Source organism: Cyanistes caeruleus, chromosome 8, assembly GCF_971803275.1.
Source record: "Cyanistes caeruleus chromosome 8, bCyaCae1.hap1.1, whole genome shotgun sequence".
NCBI lineage: Eukaryota > Metazoa > Chordata > Aves > Passeriformes > Paridae > Cyanistes > Cyanistes caeruleus.
In genome coordinates, this window is record NC_141708.1 from 8,929,398 (window position 1) to 8,946,498 (window position 17,101).

Sequence of the window (17,101 nt, forward strand, 5' to 3'; positions counted from 1 at the left end):
ACCATTGATGCTTAAATGAAAGCTTTTTCAGGCTCAGCCCAGTTACTGGTGTCTGCTTTGCTCCACCATGGACTGTTTCTGGCTGGCTTAGAGATAGGCTGTAATCTCCTGATGTTTTCAACAGCAGACAGAGACATTAATTTATTGTCATCACCGTTTGTTTACACAGGGGTTTGTTTGCTTCCGCAGCTTACGCTGAACCAAAGGTTACAAAATTATAGTGGAGAGGCCTCAAGACATGGTACAAAGACAACACAAGATGCCAAAACTTTACTCTTCAAACAGCTTCAATCAAATGCTTCTCTAACACTGAAATATTAGCAGCAAGTATAGAGAAGAGATTTTAATCTTCAAAGCTCTATAGAAATATTAAGAAACCCTCCCTGTATTTCCCCGAAGGAGAAAAATAAGTTAAATCATTCCCATTTTACAGATGGGGAAGCAGGAAGAAGGAGCTGAAGCAGCTGTAGCTTTGCCTCAGGACACACAGCACGTGTGAGACAACCAGCATTTCTGTGCACATTCATTTAGGGTACTTAGCAGGCTTACCAGAGATACCAACCAAAACACTAAAACTACAAAAACATGGCTTTTTTCCCCCCCTAAACAACAACAACAAAAAGCATTGCTTTTGTTCTGGTGAGTGAGTGGGATCCTAAAATGTCATTATTCAGGGAGCCTTGAGAAATGGATCATTAAAAATTCACCAATATGTTAGTAAACACTATTATGATTATTATTTTTAATAGATACAGTCCATTTTCAAGGAACAATCCAAAGTAGAATCACCTCAAACTTTAAAAGTTTGAGACAAGCAATGTTATTTTTAAATCCATTTAACACAAGGTACACAGTCTGCCAGATAAAGTCTGAGGAAATTCATTACATATATATTTCTCTATCAGTTGCCAAGTATAGTACAAGTAAGATAAATATTTCCTCTGACCACAAATTGACATCCTCATTATGCTATCTTGTCCCTCTTGGCTCGCTGCTCTTTACTTTTAGCTGTATATACAATGCCTCCCAAAGGTGAAATGTGGTAAGATACATGGGTTTGGAGTTAAAAAGGCTGCACAGTGCAGTGCAGTTACACAAATGGCAGCCTCAGAAAGCAATTCACGAGAGCCTTGCCTATGTTTGCATGTCAAAGGACTTACAGGATGGTACTGAGCTTTTCCTCATTAAGGCACTCAAAAGACTGTAATACACAAACAGATATATGTGTTCAATATAATTCAGGGGAGAAAAAAAAAACCAAAAACAAAGCACAATCTCTTAAAAGAGAGTAGAAAAAAAATCAACAAATTACTAACCTAGTAGCATGAGGTGAAATGATAAAAAGTGTATTTAGTGCTGAAAATTACATGTATGTTTGCAGACATAAAGGAGTATGAAGTGCAGATCTTCCTTCAAAGGAATAAGTATAAAATACATGGTTAAAATGGTTTGGTATCTCAAGAACAAAGCTCAAATATATCTTTGTAGGAAACAGTTTTATTTTTATTACACCGATTTTTAAGCAAGTTACTGTGGGTTTGTGTATTTTTTTTTCATCTTCTTCCTGTCACTGGCAAGTTCACACTCTTAGCTTTTTATAATGATTGAGTTTATTTTCCAACCATCAATGTGACAGCAGCATCAACTGTAAGTGAGGGTAAAACACCGTCACTTTGACGAATAGTGTATTTTCCTCTCATTGTCGATGACTGAAGACATCAATAAATAAGGAAGGAGAGCATGTCAGCCAGAATATCACAGAATGAATTGTTGATATGACACTTAGGGATTAAACCTTCAGCCATGAAGTTCAACCTAGCAGAGGGGTCTGAGAACTGAGATAGTTGCGTTTCTTCCCAGCAGCCTCTATAGATAAATAATTGGACGGATCATCAATTTTACAGGAGCAGCTTTACTCTACATGCACTTTCGTTGATGATCTTTGGCCTTTTTTGGGCTAAAATAACAACATAAGTTGAACAAAGAGACATGAAGGAGGTAACATAATCTCACAATAAGTTTGCAAACATAAATTGACACCTTTATCTTCTTCATTGCCTCATTCTACTCAGAAAATTCACTGATGACAGTGAAACTTGATTTTTAGCTGGAAGGTCAAGACAGTCAAACAAAAATACTATTACATAGAGAAAATAAAGACTTCTCAATGATATGAAGACATGTCTCCTCACTGCATTTGCAACCGAAAGCACCTGGGACTAGGAAAATCGTAGCATTAGCCCACAGTACAGCTAATTACAAGGTTGATAACATTGCTATCTGCTTGCTAACATTTTTCAGGTTTCCCCACAACTCTGATGTTTTCCTTCCAGATGAAACATTCATCTATGTGGCAGATTCATGCCTTTAGTGCAATGGTGCTGTATAGATCTCAGCCAACACAGAATGCAAGTCATTGATGAAGCTACTACAGTTATGTGAGAAGGTCAGGTCTGTAAGATATCCTGCAGTGCATGAATTAAGACCAGTACACAAACTGAAGGGTGTTGCCTGTTGCCAGTAATGGTGTTATTTCCACAGAATCTTAACAATGTCAATTATTTGGGGATTATGCCAACCTTCCAATTGTTTTGTATGGACAATATTTAGTACGGAGCAGTCCCAAGTCCTACCGAAGTCTGAGTGGTGCTGCCTCCTCTAAACCAAATTCCCAAAGAAATGCATAAAATTAAGTTCTAAAATTACATCTAAACTGTGAGAAGCAGAAGGGTGAATGCATTTACAACATTATTATCTGTGTACTGACAGAGGGCAGGAATATTCAATACAGCAATTATCTCAGTCTTAAACAATGCTGTGATGGCCAGAAAAAAATATTTCTGAAAAAGTACATAATATTAACAAGCATCATCCTTAAATGCTGGATGCTAAAATCCACAGCTCTAAATGTATTCTGCCCTAAAGGTGTTTTAACAAAGTAAGGGAAGAGATCCTTTTTAGTGCCAAGCACTTAAAAAATGCCATGTTATGAGTCCAACACAAATGGAGCCTGTATGAGACTATGCAAGAAAAATATAACATTTCTTATCCTAAAACACTGAAATTAATTAGAGGAATGAACACAACTATTCCCACTTGAAGAAAAAAAACAACACCCCCCCCCCAAATGTAACAAATGCAAACCTAACTTCTCCCTTCATGTGTGCACAAATTCACATGTGGTTTTCAACATTTACATTGAGATAAACCCAAAAGAAAACGATCACTTCTAGCAATGCTTTGCACTCCTGAATAAGCTCTTTCTTTGGAATTTGCTTGTAACCCGTGTGCAGCATTTATTTATACATCCAAATTGTAATTATTTAAAACGTGGTCTAGAGAGATTGATTTCTAATACCTACACACACATCAAGGACACAAAATAAGTTGTGCTTGACTGATTTTCTTTTACTTTTTCTTGCCTTCAGCCATTTAAGAATTTATGTACTTTATCAGCTAAACTGATTCTGAAAGAGCTTTTTCTAACCACTCAAGCCAATAATACTTTTTTGCCCTAAGAATGACTTACATATTTACTCAAGAGACAAGAATGACATGGAATGAGCCTCTCCATGCTTTTAGGATAAACAAACATGCATTTTTATGAATTTTGAAGACAGACTCCCCATTTTTCTTCTCATATGAAAAATAAAATAATCCAACATAGTTCACAGAGCACTTTTTCTCTCAAAGTGTAGCCTGTATGTGTGCATGTATGGGTGTGTCTATTTTGTGTATATATATATATATATATATATATATATATATATATGTGTGTGTGTGTGTGTGTAAAAAAGTGTCATAAGTTGCTGCAGATATCTTGATATGATTTAAAATGAAAAAAAAAAAAAAAAAAAAAAAAAAAAAAAAAAAAAAGAAGCTTAAAACCAACCAAATTACAGAGAGGATGCCCAGAAATATGATTTTCTCAGTCTCATCATATATACAATCTGAGCTATGTAATTAGAGGTTGGAAAAGACAAATTAATTTACACTGGGAAAAGCAGAAGATGATGCTAAAAATCGAGATGGCTGTTTTACAGAATTGTGAAATACACTATAAAAACCACTGTGTGCTGACCAGAGTAGGAATGGGGAACAGTTCCAGGCTGAGATCCTCAGCCGTGCCATTTGGGGAGTGCAATTGTGTGCTGTGTTTGCACAGAGACATCACATGCTCTGAAGATGTAGCTAAAGCTTATAGAAGAAATTTGGAAACTATGCTGACACAGGCTGGGACTTTTTTTTTCCTTAAAGCCACTCCATTTTGGACAGGTTAAAAGTTTTGATTTTAGGAGACTAGGACAAATCATCAACAGCAGTGTCTGGGAAAAAACACTAGAAAGTGTTAAAAGCTCACTTTTCAGAGGTGACAGAAAGCAGATTTACAAACTTGGAAAATACAGGTTGCAGGAGTTGAAGAATTCAGGGTTGAGTCAAACACCTTATGCTTCTGACAGCAGAAAGTTAATAAAGAAAGTGATGACATATCTTGAAGTATATGCACACAGGTAAAAGTAAAATAAATCCCCCAGTTCACCATCAACACATATTTACACTGAACAGCTGATATAATTAGAAACAGAAGGATTTAGATTATTAAGATTATTAAAAAACAAGTACAGGGTAATGCAGATAAATGAAGGATAATGTAACAGCCACAAGCCAACAGAGAGACAATTTGTACAGCATTAACAGAACAGTGAAACATTAGTTAGTGCTCAAAAGCCTCAAGAATCTGCCATGAAAATGTTAATCTGCATGCTGCTAAGTGGTCAGTTAACACAATAAAATAAAAATTAGCTACTTTTTATAGGGATTAGTTGGCTTCTTCAGCAGAAGCAAATGCCATACAGGTGGGAAGAGCGCTGACAATCCACAGCATTCACCAAGGACATCCAACACTTCCAGAGCTGTCAGAAGTTCAGTTGCAAGAGAGGATAAAACCCAGTTTTACTGTGGAAGCAAGTAACATCTAAAACTACCTCCCAAACTTCCAAAGTCCAAGATGTCCACCAAAGTAAAAATACAAACAGTTTTCAAATGAAAAGGTCTCCCTATAAGTTATAATGGATGTTCATGAAATTATTTTTATTGGCCAAGAGCAAAAGGGGTTGCTTGAGACTGAGGTCAGAGAAGCCAGAAAGAAAAACATCCAGAGCACCTAATCAGAATTCAGTCTTTGTGCTTTGCTCAAAATAAAGAAGAAAAGATATTTGAGGAAGGTGCCACATGCCTTTAAGAACAAACTGGGAGCATTTCATAACCAACACCTCCCATGGTCCAGGCCTGGTTTGTCCTTCCCCAGTAAAAAAAAAAAAGGCAGATGAATGAGAAGAAAATAGGATAAAGAAAGAAGAAAGATGACAGACCTAGTAACTTCACCTCCAGATGCTTTTTCTATTTCTGAAGTTTCATACCTTTTCTGAAATCCTAACTTACATCAATCTGCTGGTAAAAAACAACTCATTTCTCACTAACTGATGTATTTTTTTTTCTGTCTACTCCCATCACCAATCTAGCTGAGCTCCCTTACTAACATCCTCACAGCAACATTCACAGGAGGTGGCAGACTTTGATTCTGCTGAGCACTTGTCTACATTGCAGGCTGGCCATTGTTCTTGCCATGCCCCAGCCCAGCGGTGCTCGTCTGCTCCAAATTCCTCCCATCGCATCTTCCTCCCCTACCCTCTTCCTTCAAATAAGTTCTAAGGCAAAAAAGACACCTTTCCTTAGTGCATCAATAAGTAAACAACTTGCTGCCCCTATTTCGATCACTAATAATGCACATGAAGTTGGGAGCCAACCCTCAGTGTCTTCTTTTGCTACTTTTTAAGTGCTCCCAGGATGGAAGAAGCCCCTGCTCACTGTCAGCTTGGTGTAGGAATGGGTGATGCTTCATTGCAGTACAGCCAGTCTTGAACTTTTCTAAATGTGATTTAGCAGGGGAGAGTATTAAAAATCCTGATTGCATCTAAATTAAGTTGCAGAAACACATCCTCTAAAACTTGAGCCACAAACGGTCACTTAATTAAACTCGTGACTCCAAACAGCACAGAGATGACACAATGGTGATCTTTGGTTCATCCAAGGCTGGATTCATAATCACAATTTAATCAGAAGTGCTTCACTGTTTGCTATAAACTCAGAGCAGTACAAGTAATTACTCTGGACTCCACATTACAGTTTTTTTAAAGACTTAAAATGCGCAGGCAGAGAGTTGGCAACTTAAACTCCTGCACTGAGCAGCTTGAGGCTTGTAAAGTTGGCCCTATCTCTAGAGCTGATCCACTCTTAAAGCAGTAAGTGCACTTTAAGACATGGAGTTAAGCACAAAATAAATGAGACAGGCGTTTAGTCAACCAGCAAATAGAAAAAAAAATTATGCTTTTAAAAGAGAAGAAACAGTTTTGAAGTTCTGAAATATGTTTTAAAAGTGAAGAGTAGAGTGAGAATTTTTTTCAATCTTATTTAACAACATAAATCCACTGTATATGACATTTAGGTAGTACAATGCTGAAGAACAAAGACTGCTAGTTATATCTGTAAGCACTGGAACAATTATTTTTTGTTTCAAACTGATTCTTTATGACCCATTTATGTAGCTTAAGCTTATCAATAGTAACAAGGGTGTTTTGCAGTATCTCCTCCGAACATCAGAAGAACCATAAGAAGAGTATATCCTTCAACTGTTTCAATCTGAGAAAGTGCTCCTTAAAGAAAAAAGCAAAGTCAACATCAGAAGGTAAAGCCAGAGCCAAATAAAATTACATTTGGGTTTGTTCAGGTTTCTCCCAACATCCTGATGTACAAGATTTATCTTGAATCTACAGGCCAATTAGAAAGTCAGGAAAGCTGGCAATATAAACAAGAAGTCTATGTCTGTTTGATCTCTAATACTTCCATGGAGCTAAAGAGTGTTTTAACCTTTCTTGCACTGCTCAGAAGTTCATTTCAAATGTGAATGGAACTATCTCCTGCTGTATTCACATTCATATTTAAATAACGAAAAACAGAAATAAAATAGCATGCAGACATTAGAAAAATAAAACAAACCTAGAAGCTGATTAATAAATAATGCTTAAACACATTGACCAAAAACTGCAGCAGTCTGTGCATAAATAAAGTATTCTGTAAACAGTGTGTGTATATATATGTAAAAAAAAAAATAAAAATATATATATAAACTTTCTTAAACATGGTAAAGCCCAGGAAGCAGGTGAACAGCTCAGCAACCTCGGAGCTGGCTTCAGTGCAACTCACTCTTTGAATACGAATTAGCAGTGGGTAATCACAGCATATTTATGAGGCCTTTTGCCTGGTCCTTCTCTCCAGTGAATGCTGTATTATTCATTGCGTGTGCCCTGACCCCAGTGCGCTCCTGTTCTGACAAATCATACTTGATTAAGACAAATCTTTATTAGTTAGCTAGTCAACTTCCCCATTTATCATTTGCAAATCCCGTTCTCTTTTTCGGGTACAGTAAAAAAGTAACTGAAACCAAAACCATTTTTTCTCTGTATAAAATGAAATGCTTGTTACAGCCAGCAAGTGCAAACAGAAGCCTAGAAGTCAGTAATAGATAATAAAACAAAGCTTTAACAGCCAAGAATTATAAATGGGGCAAAACTCTAACTCTACAGTGCACCTTGGATAGGCTGAAGAAACATTAATTAGCTCATCCTTACAATGTTTCCCATTTTTTTCACAAACAGAATCTCTCAAATTCTAAATGCTGTAAAAAGAAATGCATTGCAAAGTTGGAGGATGAAAGTACAAAAGTTTAAAAAATGTTGATAAAGATAATGCTGAGGAAAGTTATTGATCAAGGTTTCTACTAATACTAAAAGAAATATTTTAAAAGATGGAAAAATGAGTACCAAATTACTCACAATGCTTTAGTTTCCCTTGAAAATGCAATATAGCTCTAAAGAGGAGCAATATAGAGAGGAAAAACCCCTTTCAAGGCAATGTCAGTTTATTTATTGGGTAATTTGCAACCAGAAAACCATGTGATGTGCAAGGCACAACAGTTTTGCCATGATGATGGTTCTGTTTGCTGAAAAGTATTATTTCTCTACCAGGACTCTGGAGATGTGAAGCAGCTACTTGGAGGTGGAGGGACAAGGGACAGAGGGAAGGGACAGTCTGGAGCTTATTGGGCTGCCTGCAGTTCAAGTTCCTGCTCTGCCCCAGAATTTTATTCTCTGGAGGGGTCTCTAGCAAATGCTGGCTTGGCTGTATTTTTGTTTGGTGATAAACTTTAGTAGATTGTGCATTTTATTTACATTTTGAATCTTGGTTTTCTACACCATGATATTTATACCCATCAATTAGAATCTGTGTTCATTTTAAATGTACAAAGACTGAAAAACCTGCACCCAAAGGACAAAAGATAAAGATAAGATAAACTTACCCAGCACACTTGTAACAGTCTTCCTCCACTTACAGCTTCCCATCTCAATCCATTTTTCCTTTGTTTTTTGTTGTGTTTTCTCTTTTTTATTTTTTTTTTTTTTACCCTGCAGGACCAATGCAGTTATAGATTCTGCTGCTTTTTCACACACATGAGCTAAGTGCTAGTTATTTCCATCTGCAATGTTGTGTTTGATTACACACAGAGTAATGCTGAGAAAACCACTGCCTCACTAAACCCACAGCAAAGGTTCAGAGGGAACAATGAAAAATACTCGATGGTTTTGTAAATCAGTCTTATCAGGAGGTTTACAAAAGGGGAAGAATCCAGGCTGACTTTAAAATCCTGGTTGAATTTGCAGGGCTATGTGTACATATATATATATGAAATTAAAAAGTCTCTGCTCTTGTAAAACAAAAATATTTCTTCTGGAGATTGCTGAGATGGAAAAATAGACATCCCACAATAGAATTTTTACAGCACTCCTCAGAGCAGACTGTAATTTAAAGTGTCAAGTTAAGCTCTTCAGATGGTGTTTCAGAGGTTGACTTGCATGGGACCTTTATTTCATATAGACACAATTTATTTCTTAGGCATCACTGCTAGGAAAAATTGTTGAAAAACCTGATTTTTCAGTAAGTGCCTAAGATGACAAGTGTGATTTCTTCTAATGGAGCAACCCAGCAACACTTATCAATACTTCTGGCATCTGTACATTAGACTACCACTGTATGGTTTGATTTAAGGCAGACCTGGAGATTTCTAAAAACAAACTGCTCCAGAACAGAGCATGCTCTGCTGCATGGGGCAGCAGCTTCTGCTTGGATGCTCCAAAGCAGCAGCCTGGAGCACTCCAAGTGCCATCCCAGCTACTGGAAATGGTCTTTGGGTCCCCAGGGATTTGGGTCAGCTTTACCAGAGGCTGCTGCTCGCTCTTGGGTGCTGCTTGAACGGCAGCTGGCACAGACATGGGCACAGGACATGGAGAAGTGCTGGCAGCTGAACAGTCCCTGTGGGGATGTCCCAGGCTTGGGTGGCATCTCCCCTCTCCCCTGGTCTGCCAGACTTGTCAGCATGCAGGACATGCTGCCAAAGGCACAGGTGGTCTGCTGTGGGACGTCACTAACAGATTTGTGGGACTTGTTGGCAGGCCACTGTTAGGGTTTATTTGTGTGGACAGTCTGTATGCTGCAGACAGAATTAATTTAGTATGTTTTTCTTTGCTGTACCTTATTTCTTGATTCTAGAAGACAAACATAAGTAAAACATTATGTCTAGCAGCCTTTAGCCCACACAGTAAAGGGACAAATATCTGGATTTTCTGTCATGCTCAAAGATCAAGGACACAGGGAAGGAAGGTCAGATTTGAGAAAGGACTGCTGGGTTCTGTATTTGAAATGGAAGTCATGCCACCTATGGGCAGGTACCACCCAGCCTAACACCCTCACTGACGTTACAGACCTGAGCCCATGGCCATTTTCACATTTCACTGCTGTTCTGGATGCCAGTAAAAAAAATTTTAAAATAAAAATTCATCTTTCTGAAATTTCTTCAAGCAATCTTTCACGTTGCAAGATAGGAATATGAGACAACAGACACTCAGGCACTCCTGTACCCCTGGTAAATACTTGTGCCTGCTTCCCTGATTCTGAAATGGGTGTGAAGGAATCCACATTGGTCAAACAATGTGTAACATTAAAAGAATAATTTTCCTATGGAAAGCATTTAAATACTGCACTTTGCTTCCTGTATATTAATTTTCATTACAATTACTAGTTTGAATGCCATTTTAGTTGGAAAAAACCCCAAAATTAGAAATTATTTTTAAAATGAAATCTGAAGTGCCCACACTCCTCCACTACAGAACATAATATTTAATCTAATAAGGGGTTTTTAGATTATTTGGGCCCCAAAATATAATTATCCCATGATCTACTGAATTGTTAAATTATTGCAGTATGACAATTTAATGCAAAAACCCAGTTTACAAACATAACTTTGCTGGAAATTCTCAAGAAGTGTTAAACCGATGTCAGTGTCTCAGTAATTTCGCAGTTTAAAAACAGTTAGAAATGTAATGACTACACTGCACTTGATTAAAGCATTTACAGCTCTAATCAAAAACTGACAGCAAGATCAAAGATGTTAACTTAAATCTCTCTTCTAATTATGTTTAAAATGCCACACCTCAGGCCTGTCTCTCCTCTTCTTTTTCAAACCAAATTCTGCTTAAGAAAGATCTAACACTTCTTAACAGTTCATTATCCAATAAAACTATTCAAAGCTTAAAAGCAATCTACACAATTAGTCAGGACCTCAGGGAGTCCACCGGTAGTCTTTATTACAGGGCTTCATATTAAAACACCTTAATTATATTTGTCAAATGGATTTCATTAAAACCCATCGTCACTTTAATTTTCATATTTTGACAGTGCTGGCATAGCATTATTACCACCTGCCAAGCTACGAACTACAACAAAATTATCAAATTCCTTCAAATACTAAGCAGTTTCTTTTTGTACCTGACCAATGATTTCCCTCTTTTTGGTGAATGCACCATAATTAAGAGGAATAATTAAAATTTCAGATTCAAGCAGCACTCAGGCAAGCTAAATGTGCAGTGTATCTGTTGCAGGTGTGTAAATAAGAACCTATATGGATACCTGGTTGCCAGGAGCACATAATACAAAGGTAGGACACATATACTGAGGTGCTTCTGAATAATAAAGCCAAGACATCAAACAGAATGCACTATTATTTAATCAAATGACAACCATGAGGATTTGAAAGCAGAGGACATTTTAACTTCTACTCATTATACTGTCATTTCAGCACAACAGATCTGGGGATTAAGACCATATACTGTAACCACAGGTTTATTTTAGATTTAATCCATGGAGGTTCCACTTGACTTTAGACAATCACATTGAAATTTAATTAAAACAAAATTTTTCATCCTCTTTTCTACAGTTAAGTACTGTGACAGGGCTTCTGATATTTAGGATACATTTCCAATGCAGGACGTACCAATTGTTTGATTTTTTTTCTTAATACTCAATGCCACAGCAATTAACAACTGTAGATAATTACCAATAATATAAAAGGTAGGTACCAGCATCTGTCATGCAACACAGTTTGGGCTGTTAACATCATCTGGGATATAGAAATAAATTATTTCCTCTTTTTTGTTATCTGAAATACTGTACAGAAAACTAATCCAATTTATTGTTATTGTGCATATATTTACTGAGCCAAATTCAAGCCTGATTAACTCCATGTTCTTCAGTGAACATGTGTGTGAGATGACTTTGGCCCACAACAGATAAAACAATGACATGCAGATTGCAATGGGGAAAAGAACAGAGAATTTTCCTTTCTTCCATATAATCATAGCAAGAAATAAGAAATTAAGAGGTTTCTGCCATATGTCTAACACACTTCACTGCTTTGTACAAAGGTCTCAAGAGTAATGATCTCCGTGTGTTATGAATATTTTAAGACTTATTAAATGTTCTTGGATTATTGTGAATAAAACTATGGGACTCTAAAGAACTGTTTTAAATGACAATCAAATATTATTCCTACTTAAGGTGAAATAAAAATTCTATAATTATTTAATGTATTATCAAGGAGGAAAGCTTCAACCTCTTTCACACCATATCTCAAGTTTTAGCAGAGGAATTGCTGAAGATTTCCTGGAGTTTATATTAGTTAATTTCTTTTATTTCTTTTCATTGTTTTAATTGCTTTTTTAATTACAAAGAAATAAAGCAGAGTACTTACAAGCAAGGGACTATGAGCTGATCACAGATAGCTTATTTGATTTTTTGGCAAGTCACCGTATTTCTTTTATCCTATTTAGTCTATGTGTAAAACAGGGGTAAATAATGTTTCTACTAGAATTCCACTGAAACAAGCAAATGCCCACATGCTGCTTAGCTTCTGTTACTAGGACATCTTACAGCAAACAATCAGAATTTTTTGGTGTCTCTTGTTAAACTTCAAACTATCACATTAGCCTTGGGGGTTTCTTTTAGAAACCCCCTAACACAGAGACAATCTAGGAGAAAAACAGTGTTTTAAAAATAATCCCAGCCCAAACCAGTGTAGGTTTGCTTCTACTGACGTGGTGGGAGGCAGCTCCTCCAGATTAACACAAGGATGGATGGAGGGATAGGGAAACTTCCCAGATGGGGAGCTGGTGGATGAGGAAAGCTCACATGTGCCTTTGACACAAGTGGTCAAGCTTTCCCTCTTGAAATCTCCTCCTCTCTCTGCACCAGGCTCCTGCCCTCTCTGTGAGGGCTGTGGAAGGCTCTGGCTTTGGTTCCTTCCCTCCCCACAGATCTGCAGTTGATTTACGACTGGAAAATCTCATGCACCAACTCAGTTACTATTTAATAAGGGACAGATTTCCTTCCCTGCTACACTGCCATTCCCTCTCCCATTTCTCTCACTGCTAAGCCTTCAACTCAAATCCAACACAACACAGCAATTCCCTGTCCCCCAACATGTCTCCACACCATCTATTCTCATGACATGCAACATGATTGTCTTCCTTTCCTCAGCCTCAACATCTTTTTCTACTCAGGTCCTTTCTTTCAGTCATTGCATTTCGGGCAAACTCTCTGATTATTTCTGCATGACATCAATAGGAAGCAGACTGGTCCCAGTCATTCTCTTCCTAAAACCTCTTCTAAGTCCTCAACATTTATATTATCACATACTTCTAGTCTTGACAAAAGAAAAAATCTATGTACCACATACAGTAATCTAGAACAATGCCACAAACACTGTTTTTCAGTATCATACTGGTCTTTTTTCTTTCATGCTGCTGTGTCTCCCCAGTTCAGCAGATGAAACAATAGCTGCATTCCTTCTATAGCCAATCCCTTCATGGTCTGACTTCTCTCATTGTCTATCAGCATATTAATTCCTCTCTCAGCTCAGATATCATTCACCTGTTAAATTTTCACTCAAGCATTTCTGCACTTTCTCCCATGCTGCCATGACTGAAAGGAGCTGAGCATAAACAACTCATCACCTCGTCCCACGTTTGCACTCTTTGGTCTGGCTTCTCTTGTCCATCAATATACCAGGGATAACAATTTCCTCACAGTCCATGGAAATCTCAGGCACAGCCATGAACCTTTGTGTTAGCTGAGTTTCTAAATGTCTCATCCCAGATGGATAAGCAATAGCAGAAAATCTAGTGAGCCCATGGGAGTATCATCCAGCAGGGAGGAGGAAGGTACAGTAAGAAACAAGTTAGCACCATTTGCCTTCAGTGTTTCAGAGTAGGTGTGACACAAGGATTTACAACGTACGCTGCATTACTGTCAGGTTTTATCTTCCTAAAGCAAACACTATCCCCCACAAGCTATCAGCAAATAGAATGTAAATCTTGTTGTCATGAGTGAATAACTTATTAAATTGACACTATTACTAATAATTACAGAAGATGTGCCTGTTTTTCACTCCTGACAAACAGGAAGCCAGCCATGTTTCCCATTTCAGCGACGATACACAAGGAACAATTCAAAGTGATGCTCGTCCCTGGCTGGCACGTATTCTTTACCATTTGAAGTTTATTTGATACAAATGAGGGTCTACAGAACCCTGCTGACATGAAGTCACAAAGAGCATATACATTTATGAATACTGCATTTACTGCACTCTGTATGCGATGTTTGTTAGGTCTCAGGGCTGAAATCACAGCTCTGAATCTATCTTGAAGTTGTTAAGGATGCGTTGTGAGCTTTTGCTTTCTCTCATCCTGCCCCCCAAACAAAACAAAACACCACCACAGCCTTCATGGCTTTAATTATTAAGTTTATATTTTCTGTTTTATCTTAAATACCAGGGCTTTTTTTCTGTCTCTGTGTTTCCTAGGTGGGTTTTTTTTTGTTTTTTCTTTTTTTTTTTTTTTGGTAATAGAATACACTCTTGATGTAGGAAGGAAATGTGAAGACAGAACAATCCAGCTGGATTAGACATTTTTGAAACCTACTGCCAGCAGTGAGCTGTCAAAGCCAGCAATCAAATGTAACCCTGGCGAAAAAGAACTGGGGACTGCTGTGAGGAGATTTACTTAGAAGAAACTCTCAAATAGTTCTTTTATGTTCTGATTCTCCTCCCCTGAACCAGTTTTATACCTGCTTGTTGTCTCCCCCACCTCCTTGAAGCTACACCTGGTTTACAGTCTGTGGTAGGAATACTTTCTCTATTCCAAAATTAACTATTGCATTTCTACGGCCTCAGTGCAGGACACCTTGACAAATACGTATTGTTATCCTCTTCAATCTTAAAGTCTACGAAAATGTGGGGTAGCTATTAATACAGAGATCTCTACAATAAGTCCAAGAGTAAAAAGGTCTTATTATCATTTTTTTTTTTTCAGCTCAGAAGCTAAAAAAAAGAAGGATGTAACCAGAAGTCAGAAGGAAGGGTAAGAATTCACTATTCTGACCTTACTCACACTTTTCTACGAGGTCGTAACTATGCTTTATATTCCATCTTTTCACTGGAAAGCTGTTAAAAAGCATCAGGACAACTTGGTAATAAGCACCATTAAAATTAAAAGACACGAGAAGATATTTTTCTATGGCAATGGAAAGGAAAGCAAGACAAAAGAGAAAGAACTGACTGGAACATGGACACAATTTAGGGAGTGACTCTGGAATATTGAAGAACAGGGTCTCAGACAACCAGTGAGGGAAAAGCAAAGGCCAAGTCTATGTTGACTAATTATTACAACAGCAAGATCCTTACATTGTACAAAAAGGTATTTCTGGATTAAAAGAGGAACAATCGCAGAACAGGAGGGTAACTTCTGAATTTTGGCCATCTCTAGGCTACCAACATGCCCAAGTCTCTCTCTGCTACACAATGAAGTAATGCTATTGAATTATTTTCTAGTAATGGCATGAAGATTTATTGATTAATATAAATTTTTAAGCTTTTACGAACCCTCTGACTCATGCAGAATCTGACTTTTAATGCAACAGTCAAGGAAAAAATAGAATTACAAGAGTGTTCAAGATGTGTGATATGTGTATTCTCTCAATTGGACAGAAAATCACCTTTAAGATTGGAACACGAAGAGCTACAGAGGCCACTACAGATCCACATACTGGAAAAACTTACAAAGAATCAATTGAATAGTTTAGTTTCACAATCTGTGATTTGAAAATTCAGTACCACCTTAAATTTTAAACAGAAGAGAGAATTTATACTGGCTACTTTCCCTCTTTTAAATTGATCAGCCATTACAGTTAACAACCTTCCCACACCATAGAAATAAATAAAGAATGTTGTATCCATTCTAATTTAAAAACTCTTATCATCATTAAAACCACAGTTGATTTAGTCAGAAGTTCCATCTATTATGTGCTGTAATGATTTAATAGTGCCAATTAGATCTATAGTACTCCTAGAAATGGAGGAGTTGCAGCTGGAGCTCTGCAGACCAGTCAACCAATTTTCAAAGGATATTCAAAGGTCTGCACCACTCTATTCTAGGTAGAAGATTAAATTGTAAAGGAAAAAAGAAGCAGTATTTCAAAACAAATATTCCAATATGATAAATAACTCTTCTCCCTGGGCTTTGCTTTTGTAGAAAAGAGAAGTATTTCACCCTCCTATTCCATAAGTAGCTGAAAATGCTCTGCATATTTTAATAATGACATCAAATAACTTGCTAATTCAAGATACTTTAGCCAGCCATGTGTCCTAGTGAGAGACAATGCATGAGCCCTTTAAAGTATCTACAATACAGAATATGTTCCTTGATAATGTCATTAAGCCATGATGACATGTAGCAAGGAATTGCTGGCAAAGGTCAATAACCTGATCCATTTACACAACGAATGCCTGTTAAAACAGTGTTTAAAGAACAATCGAATGATTGATGACCATAAGCTCTGTGTTGGCCATGATGTGCTGGGTGCACACACGGCGTCTTCTGCAAGCACTCCACGTACCTCTGCTGCTGGGGGTGGCTGGGGGGGAAACCCTGCTCTGCCAGAAAACAAACCAAAATGTTTAGACAAAAATGCTGACAACAGTAATTGAGTAAACAGAGGTCTGAAGATGCATTTGTGAGCACTGAGCACTAAAAATGTGATGCTGGTCTAACTGAGTACAGGTCTGTATGAAAATAAAGTGCTCTTGGCAAAACAGACTGCAAGGACCCTCTAAGCTCCATGTCACAGCCTGGATAAAAAAAGAAGTGACCATCCCATAGATCTCTAACACTGATTTCTAATTTTTTCTGATTTTTCTTTTCTAATTTTTTTCAAGTCTGATTGTTAATTTTTAATTTAAACAGATGCATTAAAATGCGGCTGGATTTCATGCACATTTCAATTTCGCCAGCTCAAAAGCCATTGTTAAAATTCACAGGTCCAATTTGCTGTGTTATTTTAAAAAATGGGAGAAGGATCATTTCCAAAATATTTTTGTTGTTTTAATCTGTCAACAACCATCATTCTGTCAACAGAGTGCTGCACACTTCTTAGAATTTAATACCCTTTTCTAAACAGTAATTAACCTAACAGCTTCTTACAAGTAATTTCTCTGTCTCACCAGAAAACCGTGGTGACCTGTGTGTTCTGTAGGACAGGAATGCTTCCCAAAATTGTCATATGGTCCCCACACAGAATTAATTCTGTCATTCTGAAGTGA

General features: G+C 37.3%; 1 protein-coding gene across 6 annotated transcripts in view; it reads right to left on the reverse strand.

The window, feature by feature from the left end:
* VTI1A (vesicle transport through interaction with t-SNAREs 1A) overlaps window positions 1–17,101 on the reverse strand; it is a 257,073-nt gene that overhangs the window by 101,004 nt on the left and 138,968 nt on the right. The window lies entirely within an intron of this gene.